The sequence below is a fragment of the Balaenoptera physalus genome (assembly GCF_965194825.1).
Source record: "Balaenoptera physalus genome assembly, chromosome: 7".
Taxonomy (NCBI): Eukaryota; Metazoa; Chordata; class Mammalia; order Artiodactyla; family Balaenopteridae; genus Balaenoptera; species Balaenoptera physalus.
In genome coordinates this window covers 115,497,399-115,511,446 of record NC_138886.1, presented here as the reverse complement: position 1 = coordinate 115,511,446, position 14,048 = coordinate 115,497,399, and the positions used below count along the sequence as shown (strand labels likewise).

Here is a 14,048-nt window from a genome sequence, read left to right as displayed (position 1 = left end):
ACTCCCTGACACCATACACAAAAATAAACTCAAGATGGATTAAAGACCTAAATGTAAGACTGGACACTATAAAACTCTTAGAGGAAAACATAGGAAGAACACCCTTTGACATAAACCACAGCAAGATCTTTTTTGACCCACCTCCTAGAGTAATAAAAATAAAAACAAAAATAAACAAATGGGACCTAATTAAACTTAAAAGGTTTTGCACAGCAAAGGAAACCATAAACAAGACACAAAGACAACCCTCAGAATGGGAGAAAATATTTGCAAATGAAGAAACCAACAAGGGATTAATCTCCAAAATATACAAACAACTCATGGAGCTCAATATCAAAAAAACAAACAACCCAATTAAAAAATGGGCAGAAGACCTAAATAGACATTTCACCAAAAAAGACATACAGATGACCAAGAGGCACATGAAAAGCTGCTCAACATTACTAATTATTAGAGAAATGCAAATCAAAACTACAATGAGGTATCACCTCGCACTGGTCAGAATGGCCATTATCAAAAAAATCAAGAAACGATAAATGCTGGAGAGGGTGTGGTGAAAAGGGAACCCTCCTGCACTCTTTGTGAGAATGTAAATTGATACACTTACATTATGTAAATGTGTAATAGCCACTATGGAAAACAGTATGGAGGTTCCTTAAAAAACTAAAAATAGAACTGCCATATAACCCAGCAATCCCACTACTGGGCATATACCCTGAGAAAACCATAATTCAAAAAGAGTCATGTACCACAATGTTCATTTCAGCTCTGTTTACAATAGCCAGGACATGGAAGCAACCTAAGTGTCCATCGACAGATGAATGGATAAAGAAGCTATGGCACATATATATACAATGGAATATTACTCAGCCATAGAAAGAAACAAAATTGAGTTATTTGTAGTGAAGTGGATGGACCTAGAGTCTGTCATATGGAGTGAAGTAAGTCAGAAAGAGAAAAACAAATACCGTATGCTAACGGATATATATGGAATCTAAAGAATAATGGTACTGATGAACCTAGGGGCAGGACCGGAATAAAGATGCACACGTAGAGAATGGACTTGAGGACACGGGGATGGGGAAGGGTAAGCTGGGATGAAGTGAGAGAGAGTGGTATTGACATATATATGCTACCAAATGTAAAATAGATAGCTAGTGGGAAGCAGCTGCATTGCACGGGGAGATCAGCTCAGTGCTTTGTGACCACCTAGAGGGGTGGGATAGGGAGGGTGGGAGGGAGATGCAAGAGGGAGAGCATATGGGGATATATGTATACATATAGCTGATTCACTTTGTTATACAGCAGAAACTAACACAACATTGTAAAGCAATTATACTCCAGTAAAGATGTATTAAAAAAAAAAACAAATACAAATCTTAAAAATCTTTCCCACAAATAGTAAAGCCTTAGTCACTTGAGCAAATAAATTTTTACTTATTCCAACTGTTATAAATAACTAGTAAGATTATATTGTAATACTTGATTCATAACTGTTAAAATGAAGCTATGAGATCTCTAGTTTTGTCTGTTTATGTCTTTGTGTACATTATATGAGATGTCTCTACCTCTGGAAAATATTATCAAAATTAGATTTATAAAAGAGCTTTATTTAATTTACTTAAGAGTAAACACTTACAAGCTGAATATATCTAAATGACAGAGAAACTGGCCAGAATGAATTTCAGGTTCACGTGATCTAGGAAATATTCGGTATTAAATTAACATTTGGTGATAAAGCTAGCTTAAGCTTACTGGTGTAATCAATATAGACATGTTTTACTTTTGTTGTACCTAGGTTTACTGAAGGTCAGTACGTTCATGTTTTTTCTGTTACAGAGTTTGTCAACACCAACAACAAAAAATTAACTTGGTATGGTAGTGTTTTCATAAGTTGTAAAATAAAAGTAAATGAGAGAAGAGTTTTAGTTTAATTTTATTTATTTATTTTTATAAATTTATTTATTTTACTTTTGACTGCGTTGGGTCTTCATTGCTGCGCATGGGGTTTCTCTAGTTGCAGCGAGCGGGGGCTACTCTTTGTTGCGATGCGTGGGCTTCTCATTGCGGTGGCTTCTCTTGTCGTGGGGCATGGGCTCTAGGCGTGTGGGCTTCAGTAGTTGTGGCATGTGGACTCAGTAGTTGTGGCTCACAGGCTCTAGAGTGCAGGCTCAGTAGTTGTGGCACACAGGCTCAGTAGTTGTGGCGCATGGGCTAAGTTGCTCCACGGCATGTGGGATCTTTCCAGACCCACATTAAGGTTAAGATTTTAACCCTTAAAAACCATAAGATTAAGGTTTTTAAGGGTTAAAATTGTAATATGTAATTAAAGCTATAAAGATAATAAGGGAAACATTTCAGTATGCAAGGAAAGTAGGATATGCGTTTTCAGAAAAAGAAGGTATGAGGAATGGAAAAACATTTTGTTAAGGGGAAAGAATGATTGTGTCCTAGAGCTGGTTGGTTGGTTGTTTTTGGATGGGAAAATAAGGGACAAACTAATATGGAAACAGAAAGTTGTAGAAGGTTTGTAGAAAGGGAGCCCTGAAAAGGAGTTTTGTACATGGTCGGTCTGGGATTAGATTAAATTTAGTTAGATAAATGGATTTTGTTACAAAAGTAGGCTGATGCAAGACTAGATTTTGTTCCTCTCTCTGTTAAGAGAACAAAGTTTTCTTGGAATACTGCTTTTGGTAACAGATTGTGTGAGTTTCTTTGCCTTTAAGTGATCTGTATTTGTTTTTTGAAATCTTTTTGTCACTTTGGTTAAGTGAATAAGTATTGTTTCACAGTGAGCTATGATTCTATTGGACCAAGTGTTTTGAAACCTTTTATATATATATATATATATATATAAATTTTTATTTAATTTATTTATTTATTTATGGCTGTGTTGGGTCTTCGTTTCTGTGCTAGGGCTTTCTCTAGTTGCGCCAAGTGGGGGCCACTCTTCATCGTGGTGCGCGGGCCTCTCACTATCGCGGCCTCTCTTGTTGCGGAGCACAGGCTCCAGATGCGCAGGCTCAGCAATTGTGGCTCACGGGCCTAGTCGCTCCGCCGCATGTGGGATCTTCCCAGACCAGGGCTCGAACCCGTGTGCCCTGCATTGGCAGGCAGACTCTCAACCACTGCACCACCAGGGAAGCCCCCCTTTTTTATATTTTTGACAAGCTTCCCAAATATCAAATTCTAACTAAAGTTTTTTTGACCTCCAGCTAATTCTGGGATGCTTCAAAGGAACCTTGAGACATCTCAGAGAGGAAAATTAAAGTAATTGGGCTTATTTGGTATGTTAAATTACTTGAGAAGCATTGTCAAGTGATTGGCGATAAGCCTTATATTGTATGGATAAATGTCATTAATATATCAATAGATATTCTAAAATTTATATGGAATTCCTAAAAATGTGATATGTCCTGGTATAATGTTTTCAGTCATGATTCTAGTTATTATCTTAAAATGTTGTGTGTCACAGAAATATCCAAGTTTCTTGTCAATTGCATTGTAATCAGATCTTTAACCATGCTATTTTAAGTCTTTTGTGGTTTATAGACAATCATTGTTTTACTCTGATGCTTTTATAAAATGAAGATGTTCAAGAAAATTCATCAAACTTTTTGATAAATATAAGTTTCTGATAGCTTTTAGATCATACCACTAAACTGCATAAGAAATTACAAAACTCTGATGGAAAACCTGACGATTTCATCCAGATCAACAGGGATTAATTACATGGGACTGAAAGAACTGATAAATATGATTTATAATTATATGACTTTATGAAATATACCGGCTTTTAATCTTTGTTTTCTAGAAAAATGTTTCCTCTTATGCTATGACCTACAATGAGTTGATAAAGTATACCTTGGTAAACAAAGATGAAACATATATTTTTTTTCTCTACCTGATCCTTCCCGAATTTGGCTTCTCCAGCTGACTCCCCTGTGGACTTGATGGTTTATTGCAACCAGGTTACAACTAGTTATACTAATCATTGTTTTAATTTGTTCTCTTTATTTTCAATTTGTTTATGGTTTATGTCTCTCTCTGCTGCATTATGACTCTATTAATGTTACTATCTGTATTACTTATATCCTGTCTGTTTTATAAGATTGTTGTCTCTTGCATTTCCCAATGTGTATCCAGGCCTCCCACAAAATTAATGATGTCTTGAGAGAGTTAATCATATATATAACTCTACATAGAATAATTGTAATTATGCAACTCTAGGTATGGGAAGAAGCAACAAGGGAAAACATTTCCCAGATCATAATAGGCTACTAAGACAGGCAATCCAGAGAATTATAGATTATCAATAGGGCCTGATCCAGAAAAGATCAGCACATTGAATGGCCTGTCAACAGAATCTTCACCTGATAGAGGAGTGAGAACTCCTAGTGCCATGGGACAAAATTGTTCATGAAATGCCTCCCAAACATTGGTTGAATTTATGACCAAGGGGAGGCACTGTGGATGAAGATTGTCCCCTGCCATATCAGTAAACAAGGGATGTTGCAGCCATCGAGCCAGCAGCCACTGCAGCTGCCCTGCCTGTTCTCCCTGAGGGGATTCAGGATGGAGAAAAGCAGGATACTTGCCTTAGATAGTTAAGGTGCGTATCAAAGGAATGATTTAAATGAGCCCAGACTCTTGGATCTTCCCATACCTAGAAAAGCGCTAAATTCATTAACTTGAGATGTCTGGTTTTCTTTAACAGTAATCTTTTGATGTTCTGACTACCTGGTTTTTGTTGCAAAGCTCCTATATATTTTGTATAACTTAAAAAAATTTATTTTATTTATTTATTTTATTTATTTATTTTTGGCTGCATTGGGTCTTTGTTGCTGTGCACGGGCTTTCTCTAGTTGCAGCGAGCGGGGGCTACTCTTTGTTGCGATGTGTGGGCTTCTCATTGCAGTGGCTTCTCTTGTTGTGGAGCACGGGCTCTAGGCACGTGGGCTTCAGTAGTTGTGGCATGAGGGCTCAGTAGTTGTGGCTCTTGGGTTCTAGAGCGCAGGCTCAGTAGTTGTGGCGTGTGGGCTGAGTTGCTCCATGGCATGTGGGATCTTCCTGGACCAGGGCTCGAACTTGTGTCCACTGCATTGGCGGGCGGAGTCTTAACCTCTGCGCCACCAAGAAGCCCTGCTATATATTTGGCTCCTCCCTTACCTCTTCGGAGCAGTCCCTCAGAGCAATCTGAGAAGCTGTCTTCTGGGCTTAAGGTCTTAACATCTATTTCTTCTCTTCCCCACAGACACAGCCTGGTATGAATGTCACCAGCCCTCTGCCTCCCCCAGTCAAGGGACAGACACTCCCTCAGGATTTGAGTCCTGATTGGACTGACTGAGAGTCTGAAGACAGCAGATGCAGTCCCCACCAGCAGAGGCCCTCTGAGAAGGTCAGTCATGCCCGGGGCCATTGCCTGTGGGCTTCCTGCCCCTTTCCAGGCTGTGTCTTCTTCATATCTTTTGGCTTAAGTCAGGGAAGTAGGTTTCTCTTACCCTAACTTGGATACTGAGATAATGATAATTTTCAGACTTTCCTTCCATTTTCAGGGTTGAGATTTTGGCTCTCAGGTCACAAACCCAAACAATAAGAAGTGAAATAAATATCCCCTAGTTCATATTGATATAATGCGTGAATGAATGAATGAATGAAGGAGAAGGGACAGCTCTTTCTTATAGAAGAATTTCAGCTAATAAGCATGGAGGAAATGAGGGAAATAGACATTCCCCATAGAGCACCACAGCAGTAATTGCTGCAGGCAAGTTCACAGATAGATGCTAAAATTAGTGGGTGAAGGCTTAAGGAGAAGCAGGATATTTGCATAGTCTCAAGGTTATCTCTCCCCAAATAGATATTTATTAATAACAAGGGGAAAGACAGTAACTTTACAGTAAAGAAGACTGGCAGTCACCACCTTAACCAAGCGACTAAGGTTAACATCGTCAGAAATAAGACATGTTGACATCATGTACCCCATGATGTGATGCCCTGGGAACAGCTTATCACCCTGTGGTGTCCTTCCCAATAGTGCATAATCTCAATCTAATCATGAGAATACATCAGACAGCACACATAGAGAAACAGTCTACAAAGTAACTGACCACTCCTTTCAAAAGTCTCAGAGCCGGGGGACTTCCCTGGTGGCACAGTGGTTAAGATTCTGCCTGCAGGGGACACAGGTTTGAGCCCTGGTCTGGGAAGATCCCACATGCCACGGAGCAACTAAGCCCGTGTGCCACAACTACTGAGCCTGCGCTCTAGAGCCCACGAGCCACAACTACTGAAGCCTGCGTGCCTAGAGGCCATGCTTCGCAACAAGAGAAGCCACCACAATGAGAAGCCTGCACATCGCAAGGAAGAGTAGCTCCCACTTGCTGCAACTAGAGAAAGCCCGCACACAGCAATGAAGACCCAACGCAACCAAAGATAAATAAATTAATAAATTAATTTTTAAAAAGTCTCAAAGCTAGGAAAGATGGGAATGGTCACAGATTAAGGGAGAATAAAGAGACGCAATGACTAAGTGTAGGGTGGGTCCTGGAACGGATCCTGGAAGTGAGAAACAACAGTGGAAAAACTGGCAGAACCTGAATAAAGTTGGTGGTTTAGGTCATAGTATTGTCCCGATGTTACTTCCTTAGTTTTGAGAATTGTCCTATGGTTATGTAAGATGTTAATATGAGGGGAGGTTGGGTGAAGGGTATAAAGGAACTCTGTACTATTTTTGCTCTCTGTAAGTCTAAAATGATAGCAAACATTTTAAAAGTATTCTTTAAAGTAAAAAGAATGAATGCAGTATAACCTGTCACTTAATAAAAATGACTAAAAATCTTTTAACAAAATGTAAATATGTAAAATTTCACTTGGGAAAAATAGACTTTGTGGAAATAATGACCAGGAAAGGAGATTCACAATAGGAGAAGTTGTATTTGTTTAAATATAAAATGAGCAAAGAAAACGGGAGACGAATCAAATCTTTGTTGTAAAATTTAATGGAAAGTAATTAATTCCAAATAATTCAGTAAAGGAAGATTGAAAAGGAGAGAAAAACAAATAATTTATAGAAAACTGATCACAGGCTTATAGTGACTTATTAAAAACATTTTTCTTTCTATGCAATTAGACAATATGTAAACGTTTATGACCATAAATTCCTAAACAGGGCCTGTCCAAAGGTAATGTTTTTGTTTGTTTAAGATATCTCCGTGTATAGTTAAGGAAGAATGAACAGCACATGTAAATTCCATGCTTTCCTTTTAGGATTCCATAGTGCTTTAATCTAAAATATGAATGGAGGGGCTTGTTTCTGTGTAAAGTCTAATAGATTGCCTCAATAGGGACTTGGGCCCAGAAGGAATAATAATAAGCCACACGGAACAAGTGAGTAAATTACATCACTGGGCCACAACTTCTGCGCCCAGTTATTGAAAATAGCACCAGGGTTCCCCTTTCAGTTGTAGGAGTAGATGGTCTAGTTGGGGGACCACACTGTCCCATAGCCACCCACACCCCACATATGGTGCTGAGCACTTGCAAGGTGATCAATTGGAATTGAGATGTACTGTAAATTTAAAGTACACACCATTCTGTAAGTTGTCTTTTTGTTTTGTTTATGGTTTCCTTTGGTCTGCAAAAGCTTACATAGGTCCCATTAGGTCCCATTTGTCTATTTTGCTTTTATTTATTTTGCCTTGGGAGACTGACTTAAAATATTGCTACAATTTATGTCAGAAAATGTTTTGCCTATGTTATCCTCTAGTTTTATGGTGTCATGTCTTATATTTAAGTTTTATGCCATTTTGAGTTTATTTTTATGTGTAGTATGAAAAAGTGTTCTAACTTCATTGATTTACATGTGACTGTCCAGCTTTCCCAACACCCCTTGCTGAAGAGACTGTCTTTTATCCATTGTATATTTTTACCCCTTTGTCATAGATTAATTGACCGTGGGTGTATGGGTGTATTTCTGGGATCTCTATTCTGTTCCATTGATCCATATATTTGTTTTTGTGCCAATACCATGCTGTTTTGACTAATGTAACTTTGCAGTGTAGTTTGAAGTCTGGAAGGGTTATGCCTCTGTCTTTGTTCTAATTTTTCCTCAGGATTGCTTTGGCAATTCTGGGCTTTCTGTAGGCCCATACATAATTTAGGATTTATTTTCTAGTTCTGTGAAAAATGTCATGGGGAATTTGATAGGGATCACATTAAATCTATGTATTGCTTTGGGTAGTATGGCCATTTTAACTATATTAATTTTTCCAATTCAGGAACATGGAATATCTTTCCATTTCATTGAAGCATCTTCAGTTTCCTTTATCAATGTTTTATAGTTCGCTGAGTGTAAGTCTTTAACCTCCTTAGGTTTATTCCTAAATATTTGGGGTTCTTTGATGTGATTTTAAAAGGTATTGTTTTTTTACATTCCCTTCCTGACATTTCATTGTTAGTGTAAAGAAATGCAGTTGATTACTGTATATTCATCTTGTATCCTGCTACCTTGCTGAATTCATTTATTAGTTCAAATAGTTTGTGTGGAGTGTTTAGGATTTTCTGTATAGAGTGTCATGTCATCTGCATATAATGACAATTTTACCTCTTCCCTTCCAACTGGATACCCTTTATGTCTTTTTCTTGTCTGATTGCTGTGACTCGTATTTCCAATCCTATGTTGAATAGAAGTGATGAAAGTGGCCATCCTTGTCTTGTTCCTGAATTTAGTGGGAAGTCTTTCAGCTTTTCACCATTGAGTATTATGTTGGCTGTGGGCTTGTCATAAATAACTTTTATTATGTTGAGATATGTTCCCTCTATACCAAATTTGGGAAGAACTTTTATCATGAATGGATATTGAATTTTATCAAATGCTTTTTCTGCATGTATGGAGATGATCATGTGGGTTTTGTCTTTTGTTGGTGTGGTGTATCACATTGATTGATTTGCGTATGTTGGACCATCCTTGCGGCCCTGGAATGAATCCAACTTGATTATGGTGTGGGATCCTTTTTATGTGTTGTTGGATTCAGTTTGCTAATATTTTCTTGAGGATTTTTGCATCTATATTCATCAAAGATATTGGCCTATAATTTTAGTTTTTGCTAGTCTTTGGCTTTTGTATCAGAGTGATGGTGCCTTCATAGAATGAATTTGGGAGTGTTCCCTCCTCTTCAGTCTTCTGGAAGAGTTTAAGAAGGATAGGTATAATTTCTTCTCTGTATGTTTCGTAGAATTCGCCTGTGAAGCCATCTAGTCCTGGACTTTTGTTTGTAGGGAGTTTTGTTTTTTTTTTTAATTACAGATTCTATTTCACTTCTAGTGATTGGTCTGTTCAAATTGTCTGTTTCTTCATGATTAAATTTTGGCAGGCTGTATGTTTCTAGAAACTTTTCCATTTCTTCTAAGTTGTCCATTTTGTTGGCATATAACTGTTCATAATATTTTCTTATGGTATTTTGTTTTTCTGTGGTATCGATTGTTATTCTCCCCTTTCGTTTCTTATTATGTATATTCGGGTCCTCTCTCTTTTCTCCTTGGTGAGCATGGCCAGGAGTATGTTGATTTTCTTTACCCTTTCAAAAAAACAACTCTTGGTTTTATTGATTTTTTCTATTGTTTTTATCTCTATTTTGTTTATTTCCTCTGATCTTTATTATTTCCTTCCTTCTGCTGACTTTAGGTTTTGTTTCTTCTTTTCTGATTCTTTTAGGTGGTACATTAGATTACTGGGGATTTTTCTTATTTTTTGAGAATGGCTTGTATCACTATGAACTTCCCTTTTAGAATTGCTTTTGCTTTATCTCATAGATTTTGTAAGGTTGTGCTTTCATTATTGTTTGTCTCGAGGTATTTTTTTTATTTCCTTTTGAATTCATTGTTGACCCATTGGTTTTTTTTTTTTTTTAAATAACTGAAGGTAGATCTTTTTTTTAAAAATTTATTTATTTATTTATTTATTTATTTATTTATTTATTTTTGGCTATGTTGGGTCTTCGTTTCTGTGCGAGGGCTTTCTCTAGTTGTGGCAAGCGGGGGCCACTCTTCATCACAGTGCGTGGGCCTCTCACTATTGTGGCCTCTCTTGTTGCGGAGCATGGGCTCCAGACGCGCAGGCTCAGTAGCTGTGGCTCATGGGCCTAGTTGCTCTGCGGCATGTGGGATCTTCCCAGACCAGGGCTCGAACCCACGTCCCCTGCATTAGCAGGCAGATTCTCAACCACTGCGCCACCAGGGAAGCCCCCCATTGGTTTTTATAATAGCATATTGTTTAGTCGCCATGTAATCACTTTTTTTCTCATTTCTTTTTCCAGTGGTTGATTTCCAGATTCATACTGTTGTGTTCAGAAAAGATGCTTGAAATAATTTCTATCTTCTTAAATTTGTTGAGGCTCGCTTTGAGACCTAGATGTGGTCTGTCCTAGAGAATGATCCTTGTGCACTTGAAAACAATGTGTTCTGTTTTGGTTTTTGGTTTTTGGTTTTTGTTTTTTTTGGTATGTAATGTCCTCTAGATAACAATGAAGTCTAACTGTTTTATTGTGTCATTCAGGGCTCTCTGGTGCCTTATTGATTTTCCGTCTAGAAGATCTGTCTATTGATGTCAGTGGGGTGCTAAAGTCTCCTACTATTACTGCATTACCATCCATTTCTCCCTTTATTTCTGTTAGTATTTGTTTTTTTAAATTGAAGTATAGTTGATTTACAATGTTGTGTTAATTTCTGCTATACAGCAAAGTAACTCAGTTATACATATATATACATTTTTTAATATTCTTTTCCATTATGGTTTATCACAGGATATTGAATATTCTTCCCTGTGCTATATAGTAGAATCTTGTTGTTTATCCTTTCTATATATAATAGTTTGCATCTGCTAACCCTAAACTCCCACTGCATCCCTCCCCACCCTCTTCTTCCCCTTAGTAAGCACAAGTCTGTTTTCTATGTATGTGAGTCTGTTTCTGTTTCACAGATAAATTCATTTGTGTCATATTTTAGATTCTACATATAAGTGATATCATATGGTATTTGTCTTTCTCTTTCTGTCTGACCTCATTTAGTATGATAATCTCTAGTTCCATCTATATTTCTGCAAATGGCATTATTTCAATCTTTTTATGGCTGAGTAGTATACCATTGTATATATGTACCACATCTTCTTTATTCATTCATCTGTTGATAGACATTTAGGTTATTTCCATGTCTTGGCTATTGTCAGTAGTGCTGGTATGAACATTGGGGTGCATGTATCTTTCTGAATTATAGTTTTGTACAGATATATGCCCAGTTGTGGGATTGCAGGATCACATGGTAGCTATACGTTTAGTTTTCTAAGGAAGCTCCATAATGTTCTCCATAGTGGCTGCACCAAACTACATTCCCACCAACAGTGTAGGAGGGTTCCCTTTCCTCCACACCTTCTCCAACATTTGTTATTTGTAGACTTTTTAAAGATGGCCATTCTGACTGGTGTGAGTTGGTACCTCATTGTAGTTTTGATTTGCATTTCTCTAAGAATTAGTGATGTTGAGCATCTTTTCATGTGCCTGTTGGACATCTGTATGTCTTCTTTGGAGAAATGTCTGTTTAGGTCTTCTGCCCATTGGGTTGTTTGTTTTGTTGTTGTTGTTGTATGAGCTGCTTGTATATTTTGGGAATTAGGCCCTTGTTGTTCGCATCATTTGCAAATATTTCTCTCATTTCATAGGTTGTCATTTCATTTTGTTTATGGTTTCCTTTGCTGTGCAAAAGCTTGTAAGTTTGGTTAGGTCTCATTTGTTTATTTACAAAAAAATTTTTTTATAGTAGGTCCTTGTTGGTTATCTACTTTAAATATACCAGTGTGTACCTGTCAATCCCAGACTCCCAATTTTTGCTTTTATTTCTATTGCCTTGGGAGACAGACCTAAGAAAACACTGGTACTATTTATGTCAGAATATTTTGCCTACATTCTCCTATAGGAGTTTTATGACGTCCTGTATTATATCTAAGTCTTTAAGCAATTTTGAGTTTATATTCATGTATGGTGTGAGTGTGTATTCTAACTTCACTGATTTACATGCAGCTGTCCAGCTTTTCTAACACCACTAGCTGAAGAGACTGTCTTTTTCCCATTGTATATTCTTGCCTCCTTTGTCAAAGATTAATTGACCATAGGTGTGTGGGTTTATTTCTGGGCTCTCTATTCTTTTCCGTCGATCCATATGTCTGTTTTTCTGCCAGTAGCACGTGGTTATTTTTTTTTTAATTATTGATTTATTTATTTATTTTTGGCTGTGTTGGGTCTTTGTTTCTGTGCGTGGGCTTTCTCTAGTTGTGGCAAGTGGGGGCCACTCTTCATCGCGGTGCATGGGCCTCTCACCATTGCGGCCTCTCTTGTTGTGGAGCACAGGCTCCAGACGTGCAGGCTCAGTAGTTGTGGCGCATGGGCCCAGTTGCTCCGCGGCATGTGGGATCTTCCCAGACCAGGGCTCGAACCCATGTCCCCTGCATTGGCAGGCAGATTCTCAACCACTGTGCCACCAGGGAAGCCCAGCATGTGGTTTTGATTACTGTAGCTTTGTAGTATTGTCTAAAGTTTGAGAGGGTTATGCGTCCTGCTTTGTTCTTTTTTCTCAAGATTGCTTTGGCAATTCTGGGTCTTTTATGGTTCCATGTAAGTTTTAGGATTTATGTTCTAGTTCTGTGAAAAATGTCATGGGGAATTTGATAGGGATCGCATTAAATCTGTAGATTGCTTTGGGTAGTATGACAGTTTTAACAATATTAATTCTTCCAATCCAAGAGCATGGGGTATCATTCCATTTCTTTGAATCATCTTCAGTTTCCTTTATCAATGTTTTATAATTCTCAGCATATAAGTCTTTCACCTCCTTTGTCAGGTTTATTCCTAAGTATTTTATTTTTTTGGTGCTATTTAAAAAGGGATTTTTAAAAATGGTTCTGAAGAACCTAGGGACAGGACAGGAATAAAGATGCAGATGTAGAGAATGGACTTGAGGACATGGGGAGGGGGAAGGGTAAGCTGGGACGAAGTGAGAGAGTGGCATGAACATATATACACTACCAAATGTAAAATAGATACCTAGTGGGAAGCAGCCTCATAGCACAGGGAGATCAGCTCAGTGCCTTGTGACCACCTAGAGGGGTGGGATAGGGAGGGTGGGAGGGAGATACAAGAGGGAGGGGATATGGGGATATATCAGGATATATACATATAGCTGATTCACTTTGTTATACAGCAGAACTAACACACCATTGTAAAACAATTATACTCCAATAAAGATGTTAAAAAAAATAATAAAGACAAAAGTAACCAATACATAAATTAATTAATTAAAAGGGTTTTTTTTTTTACGTTCCCTTTCTGATGTTTCATTGTTAGTGTAAAGAAATGCAACCAATTTCTCTATGCTAATCTTGTATCTTGCTACATTGCTGAATTCGTTTATCAATTCTAGTGTTTTTTGTGTGGAGTCTTTTGGGTTTTCTATGTAGAGTATCATGTCATCTGCATATAATTATAATTTTACCTCTTCCCTTCTTATTTGTACACTGTTTATTTCTTTTTCTGATTCTGTGGCTAGGACTTTCAATACTATGTTGAATAGAAGTGGTGAGAGTGGGCATCCTTGTCTTGTTGCAGATTTTAAGGGAAGGCTTTCAGCTTTTCTCATTGAGTATTATATTGGCTCTGGGTTTGTCATAAATAGCTATTATTATGTTGAGATATGTTCCCTCTACACCCACTTCGGTAAGAATTTTTATAATGAATGGATGTTGAATTTTATCAAATGCTTTTTCTGCATCTGTTGAGATGATCATGTGGTTTTGTCTTTTCTTTTGTTGATATGGTGTATCACATGGATAGATTTGTATATGTTGAACCATCCTTGTGAACTTGGGATGAATCCAACTTGGTTGTGGTGTGTGATCTTTTTATGTATTGTTGGATTCAGTTTGCTAATATTTTGCTCAGGATTTTTGCATCTATATTCATCAGAGATACTGACCTGTAATTTTCTTTTTTGTTGGTATCTTTGTC

At 37.6% G+C, this 14,048-nt stretch overlaps 1 long non-coding RNA gene across 2 annotated transcripts in view; it reads left to right on the top strand.

Moving 5' to 3' along the window:
- The window catches only part of LOC309664095, a 123,436-nt gene that overhangs the window by 7,570 nt on the left and 101,818 nt on the right, over positions 1-14,048 (top strand). For both annotated transcript variants that reach the window (XR_014265582.1, XR_014265583.1), the window contains exon 3: positions 5,255-5,398. This is a non-coding gene — a long non-coding RNA (uncharacterized lncRNA). The remainder of the gene's footprint in view (positions 1-5,254; positions 5,399-14,048) is intronic.